Below are 8,169 nucleotides of genomic sequence, written 5' to 3' on the forward strand. Positions count from 1 at the left end.
ATAGTTTTCCATATGTTATGATTAAACGTCTCAGACAAAGTTAAAAAAATTAAATCTACATATAAAAGGCATTTGAAAAGTAGCAAAAACAAATTAAGCCATTGTGAAACAAAATTTTAACGTGGCATATAGCTAAAAGAAAAATGCTGTGACATGAAAATGCCTGTAGTTGAAGAGACACACTGGAACTTTTCTACTGACTTTTGCCCCAAAAACACTACTCACCACGCAACAGTTTGAGAGAGAGAAAGAGGGGGAGGGCTGCAAAGGAAAAGGAGAGTAATGCAGGAATTTAAAGAATCTGACTTGTTTGTGTCGTAAATATGCATTTGCGCCAAGAATTCAGTGATTCAGGCAAAAGGCAGCAGGAATGGAGACTGAGATCTGCCCACAAAGCTGAGATCAGTTGTGTTTTGAGCAGCTGCCCTGTGCTTGACCCCAGAGGTTCACATGCTGTAAACTGGACGGGACAATGGTAGGACTTCATTAAAGCAATTCACATTGTTGTCCTGGTGTCAAGGCACACTGAGAAGAATAAGTGGAAAAGCAAGACCCTACATGTGTGCGTGAAGAAAGAGTGATATACAGATGAACAGTTGACTGAGTGCAAGTTTAGGTCAGTAAAAATGTGTGTGTATAAAGATGCACTGTAAGCACAGGATTACTCACTGTGCTTTGGGTTGCAGCTGGGACTGCTCCACTTCACTGCTTTGGTTGTCGCGGCAACTCAGTGCACGGCACGGGTACGCAGAGGGCACAATGCCAGGTAAAAGGGGGATGTTGGCATCGGCCTGTGGTTCTTCCAGCTGGCACTGCCAGGAACTCGGATACCCTGCAAGGCAGAGCCAACTTTATTCAAACACCATCTTACACTTGTGCTAAATCTGCACAGATGTCATTACAGTACTTGCTTGAGGAATATCAAGGAATATATTTTGTACTGCATTTCTTTGAATTTTGTTTTAAACCCTACGCATTAACTAACTTGACACTATTTTATTGTGTAAATGTGAACACCTACCATTTATGTGCATGCAGTTTTCACAGGGCCAAAGCCTACACTTACCTAAAACTTTAACATTACCCTGCTAAAGAAAACATCTGAAACCAGCTTAGACTGGTTTGCTGGTCTTATCTGGTCTGCTAGTCAGGCCATAAGGGAATTCATACTGTTGGTATTAGAGGTCATGGTCCAAGCTGGATGACCTACTAAACTAGCTGAACACTATTCGGGATGGGAGACCAGCTTAAACAAGCTAGACCAGCAAACCAACTTGGTCTGGGTTAAACTGCTTAAACAGGGTGAATTAGGACCATTATTTCCTACAGAAAAAAAAAAACTAGTTTATTTAAAATAGGCTTTTCTAACCTATGTTTACGCATTTAAGTAACATATTCAGCTATTAAACGAAGTGTGCGTTGCAAATTAACAAAACATTTGAAAGAAAAGCAAGCAAAAAACCAGCAACGATTCCATAAAGAAGAAAGTCTGCTTATCGTGTTACCACAGTGGTCTTGATTTATGACTGAACAACAACAGCTCTTTGTCCCTGGCCTGTGCTTTCTAATGTTCAATCTGATTTATCTCGACAACGACTCTCTCCTGCCCTCTATTGCTCGTTTGGAAATATTACATTAATAAACAAAGCAGATCTGTGGCCCAGTTTTCATGACCTTGTATTTGGTTGTTAAAGATATTGTTTTCCAAAATGTTGACGGTTATCTGAAAATGCGCGGCAACATTCGTCATAATAAGTCTCGCCAGATGAACGACAAGAAATGACCAAACATGACCAAAATAAAAAAAATAAAATTAACATTTGTTAATTAGGCTACCTAATTTGCGTATGAGGTCAATAAAATCGTGCACATAAAACCTAAATAAATGTTGTATTTGAAAGACATACTAAACCCGGAGAAGACAGTTGAACTTGTCGACCTTAAACGTCACATAAATTGGGGCACCTCGCCGACCAGATGTGATGAGAAATCCAGTCACATGAAAAATATGTTCATAACATCTTATGAAACTGCAGTCTCGCGAAGGGGAGCACGAGGTTTGACCTCGACGCCAAATAGTCATAAGTAAACCTAACTTATTAGTTAAGTTGACTAGTTAGCTGCCGCGTGCGGTCCACTAGGGGGCCTCAGTTAACTTCCTGTGAATCAACACATTTGAAAAATGTAAGCAAGAGTGAAAGTTTGTTTATTAAACACACACACACACACACACACACACACACACACACACACACACACAAAGCACAGTGAGGGAGACAAATATGCATAAACATATTATATAACACACATAAATATATAAATAATTACATTAGCCACCAATGATCAAAGTTTTAGCTGTTGCATTATGGTGACCCAACAGAGGCAATATAATAGATTCTTTGTGGTAGATCTTCATTTTAGGCAAGAGTATCAGAAGAGGTCAAAACACCACAAATATCCTGAAGCGGCCAAAATCATGTGCCTCATCAAAAGCATATCAAGAGTTGGTGTAGTAACAGGGTGGACTGCAGCCAAGCAACATGTGAGAGGGAGAACAAACAGCTCAGAGGACTGATCTGATGAAGAATTGGCTAATCTGTTTTATGTAAATAAATAATGAGTGGTGAAATAAATAAACATTTCACTGGGAAGAACGGTGCTGTATGTCATAAGTTCAATTCCCTGGAAATACATTAACAAAATGTATACTGTAGGCCTACCTTACATCCCAGTCAACACATAACTGAACATTAGTTTATTTTTCTTATTTGTTATTTTTAGAACCAATACGCTTTAACCATGATGTTCCCAGAACGTTTTTTGTTGTTGTTGTTGTTGTTGTTGTTGTTTTTTTATCAAATAAAAAACTAAGATTACATAGCTCAGACACTAAGTGCTTTGGATAAAAGCCTGTAATTTTATGTTTTCTGACATTTAATGTAATGTTTTTTGCATTTAAATGAAAATGCAGCACAGCATAAGAAATAAATGCTGCTGAAGTTGAACACAGCAGAAGAAAGAAAGTCATACAAGTTTGGAACAACTTGAGGGTGAGTAAATGATGACAGGATTTTCATTTTTGAGTGAACTATCCCTTTAAACTGTTAGGAAACAGTCAGGAAAGTACTCTAAGTACACTTTTAAATAAGTTTTAAAATGTGAATACACTACAAGTTCACGTTCAATACAATGGAGCCTATATATTGCACTTCTTTTCACAAGGGAATGAGCACATTATATTTTGTGAACCTTGCTTACAACGAGGCACAGGGTCTTACACTTGATGAACCATGAAAATCACCCATGCCTGTCCTGAGGCATGGGTGTTAAACATGTCCTATAAGGGTTTAAAGTATGTCAAAGGAAGGCAAACATTATAAATCCAATATATGCCTGGGGGAACCTCAGCACACGCACATAAAACTGCTGAAGAAGTTAAGCTTTGCCATCTTTTCCTTCCTCTCAACCACTCGCCAGTTTTTAAGTAAAATATATAATAAAAAAAGTATTAACCCTCCTATGGATGCTGTGATCTCATGTTGCTATTCTGCAGAGACTGGTGACAGGGTCTCCCCTCAATCGGCCCTCCATGGAGACCTTTAAAACCTAAAGAGCCCAGCTGTCTTTCCTTTATAGAGCAGCATTCTGTTTTCAAAGTGTGAGGTGCTTCACGCTGTTTCTTTTAAGTCATTAACACAAACAGAACCGACACAGTAGACTCAACTCAACACCAACCTGTTTATTCTGTTGGTTTGAACAGCAAAGATGAGAAATGAAATGTAAAGGTGCCAGATGTTTCACAGTGCTGTGAAACTGTGATGTAACCCTAGGGCTTCACAGAACTGATTTTACTGCATGAAAGGACTGCAAGTCGTTTAAAGCGCTTGTTTTGCAGGTTGAGATAAAACACTTGTACTAGCCTGTGGTCATGTGAATACTTGCTAGCAGATGAACATGAGAAAAAACGGCCACCCAGAGGCACGCGGCATGTGAAACTCACCACAAGAGAGTGATGTTATGTGTACAGATAACAGCTTCTGTGATCTGTTTTTGTTGTTGTAAAGCAGGGGTGTCCAATCCTGTTCTTGGAGAGCCACTGTCCTGAAGAGTTTCGCTTCAATCTTCATTAAAAACACCTGAACCATCTAATCAAGATCTTGCATGCTAGAAACTTTCAGGTTGAGGCAAGTTGGAGCAAAACTCTGCTGGACAGTGGCGCTCTAGGACCGAGTTTGGACACCCCTGTTGTAAAGACTAAGCAGCATTTCCAAAGAGATTTCCAAAGACAACTGTGAAGACTTCAGATGACGCCAGCTTTGGCTAACCCTAACCCTAACATACAAAACTATCAAATATTATCCTTATCCTAGATTGTAATCATTACGAGCTGTAAATGTTCGTTGAGTCTACTTAACTGAATACATGATGTTAACTAAGCACATTATAGCTGTATATCACTGCCATATGGACTTTACTTTGCTACAGTCATTTCTGACTGATAACAGAATACCTTTAAAACAAGCATTTTCTGTAAAGCTGCTTTGAAACAATATGTAGGCCTATTGTGAAAAGCGCTTTACAAATGAACTTGAATTGAATTGAATATTCACTCATTAAGATTGAATGTATATTCACAAAATTACAACAAGGATCTCATGCTCCAAGAAACAGTGCATTTCTTAAATAGATGTATGTACAAATGGAGCAAAACATATGGAAAGCTGTTGTGCAGTAAACAGATCTACACCCAGTCATTTCCATCAACACTTCACTTAAACACAGCTGATCTTGGATCAGAGATACAAGGGTAAATGATACACCGGGGACCCAGGAAAGACAAAACAAATACCCTTCTTTGCCCCATTGACTATGGAAGAGTCTTAGATGGAGACAGACTGTCAGATCAAGGCAGAAACTCAAATCCAGTCATTTTCTGGGCTGTCAGGGGCCATTGAAGTGTGTTCAAGTGAGTCATTCATGTACTAAACTCATATGACAGTCCCACTCACAAACATGAGCATTACAGTCAGAACACCTAAAGTCAAGTTCCCCTGTTTGTAGGCGCTCTCATGTGCGGGAAAGATGTGCCATATTACTGTATGTAGCATTATCAACAACAAACATTTCCTAGAAGAACATTCATTTTATTATGTATCTTTTATAATGTGACATTATTTTAATACAACAAAAATATATCATATCATATATCATATCATATCTCATATAACCTGGAAGAACCTTTATGATTAATGTATTTAAAAAAAATAACACTGAATTGTGTAAATCCATAATTTAACAAACAATAACACGTTTTTGTATCATTATCATATAGAACTTTGCAAATATTTACATTGTTGCAACAAGACAACTACAGATTTAAATACTTAAATCATGAAAAATGTTGTGTTCAAAAAGTTTACATCTCTCAACCCTGACTTTACAACTCGTAATTGTGAGATATAAACTTGCAATTCCTCATGAGGAAAAAAGCCAGAATTGTGAGATATAAGCTACTCGTAATAGCTAGGGGGGGAAAAGTCAGAATTGTGAGATAAAATGTCGCATTTACCTTTTTTTTTTATTCCCTGGTGGAAACAAGCTTCCATATTAATGTGATGAGATAATGAAGTTATAGGTCAAATAAAAAGTTTTGCTTTCTGTGCTAAATGTCTCTAATTCTCTCTCTGGGCATCATGGGTGATTTGCAGAGTTCTTCAGTGCTTCTTAAAGGTTGTGAAAAATAGCACAATCGCACCTGCAATTCAACCGAGACCTTTAGCTTAAAATAGGGTGAAAGAACTAAAGGTAATAATTTGACAGGAAAGTGCAAGCACAGGGAGCAGAAAGACTACTATTAGTGCAAAGCTATATGGCTTTAAACAAGGTAGTTTGTCAAACAGACAGCAAATTAGCTAAACCCGGGATTAATGACGAGCAATTCCTCTGGTATTACTTTAAAACTATCTCACAGTAAATTTGAGGGTGTAAAATCTGGCTAAGGAAGATGTAGATGTAAATGCAACGCGACCTGCAAAAGGAAAATAATTCAAACTTAATCAAACCATATTGTGAAATTCCCTCTTTATTTACATTCCTTTCTGGTCATTTTTCTCAATTAAAAGCATTTGAGGTTTAGATAAAGCACACTCTTTGAAGAAAACGTTCTATATTAAAAGATTCTGTCGGATGCTTCATAGAACATTTTATAAACATACTTTATTTAATCTTTTTTAAACCTGTTAAACAAAAGTATTATGCAATTAAGACATTTCTCTTTACATAGAACCTTTTTGGCATAAATGTGCTTTAAAATTGAGTCAAGCACCCTATAAGGTTATAAAACCCCATTGAACCTTTTTAAAATAAAATAAAGTAAATACAAATAAATAAATAAATAAATAAATAAATAAATAAACAAAGAAATGAATAAAGAAAGAAAGAAAGAAAGAAAGAAAGAAAGAAAGAAAGAAAGAAAGAAAGAAAGAAAGAAAGAAAGAAAGAAAGAAAGAAAGAAAGAAAATCAAACAATCAATCAATCCCGATCCGATGTACATTTACATTTACATTTAGTCATTTAGCAGACGCTTTTATCCAAAGCGACTTACAAATTAGGACTAAATTAAGCGAGTCATCATGAAGAGGCAAAAACAACAACAACGCAAGAAGTGCTCAAAATACGAAGTTCAGGTATTATTCGGAGTAGCATAAGCCTGATAAGTGATGTTTCAAGGGAAAGGAAGTGTTTTTTTTTATTATTTATTTTTTTATGAGGTAAAGTGCTCACGGAAGAGATGGGTTTTTAGCTGTCTTTTGAATGTTGTCAGGGATTCTGCATTCCGGATGAGGGTGGGGAGAGCGTTCCACCAGCATGGAACTGTGAATGAGAATGTTCTGGAAAGTGATTTTGTGGCTTTCTGTGATGGAACTACGAGACGTCGCTCGTTGACCGATCGTAGGTGTCTGGTAGGGATGTAGACTCGTAGGAGTGAGTGAAAGTAGGAGGGAGCTGAGCCTGTGATAGATCTGTAAGCAAGCGTCAATGCCTTGAACTTGATGCGAGCAGCGAGAGGTAGCCAGTGCAGAGAGATGAACAGAGGAGTGACGTGGGCCCTCTTGGGCTCGTTGAAGACAAGACGAGCTGCAGCATTCTGGATCATCTGTAGGGGTTTGGTTGCACATGCTGGAAGTCCAGCCAGAAGAGCATTGCAGTAGTCAAGCCTAGAGATGACCAGGGCCTGGACGAGAAGTTGTGTTGCATGCTCAGTTAGGAAGGGCCTGATCTTCCTGATGTTGTGCAGTGCAAACCTGGCAACTGATGTAAGACACATACTCCCCTAAAACACTGCACTAATTCACTGGTCAACACGTCTTTGCAGTTTCCATTTTTAACCTGTTTCCAGTGCCTGAAACCAGCCATCATGGTTTCAAAGCACTGAGGCACAAGAAACAGGACCAAAAGCACAAAGAAGTGATTATATCAAATAACATGCTAAAATCCGTCACACTCATTAACAGAACAAAGTATGCAGATTTTGCCCACCATGTAACTTTGGACTCATAGGTTAATCCATGCATTTCGTAATTGGTTTCCTGATTCCTAATAGAGTACAGCGTAAAATTTAGACACAACAAAATGCCTTTAAGTCTCATAGCTGTTTTTAGCGGCTCTTTTAAAGACAGAATGAGATGCAACGCCAGCTCTGGGACTCGGGACTGACCCCTGAACATAAGTGTCTAGAGCAGGCTCTTGTACCTCAACCCTACAGGGGCAAAAGTCAAATGGAAGCTTGACCCTAATAAGAGAAGACATCAGGGGTCCCACAGAAGTGACCTGGGTCATGGTTAAGTAATAAAGTCTAACCATCTGTCTAACACCTATCACAGCATCTAATGATGTATTGCAGAGAAAGCCTTTAAAATGAACATAGATAAGATTAAATATTTAAAATATTAACTCAATACAGCACAGCGCACAGAAATCAGAAAGCGCTCACGTCCTCCTGTAATGCATAAGAACGCACCAAAATACAGATAACATACTATCAAAGGAAAAGAAATATGCATATATTGTTATTCAAGCATATTATATTATTTAATTTGTTTAGATTTTAGTTAATGAAATAAATTAGATGAATATTTGAATGTGATGGATGGAATCATGCAAACAGT

The sequence above is a fragment of the Leuciscus leuciscus genome, assembly GCF_965113295.1.
Source record: "Leuciscus leuciscus genome assembly, chromosome: 11".
NCBI classification, from domain to species: Eukaryota; Metazoa; Chordata; class Actinopteri; order Cypriniformes; family Leuciscidae; genus Leuciscus; species Leuciscus leuciscus.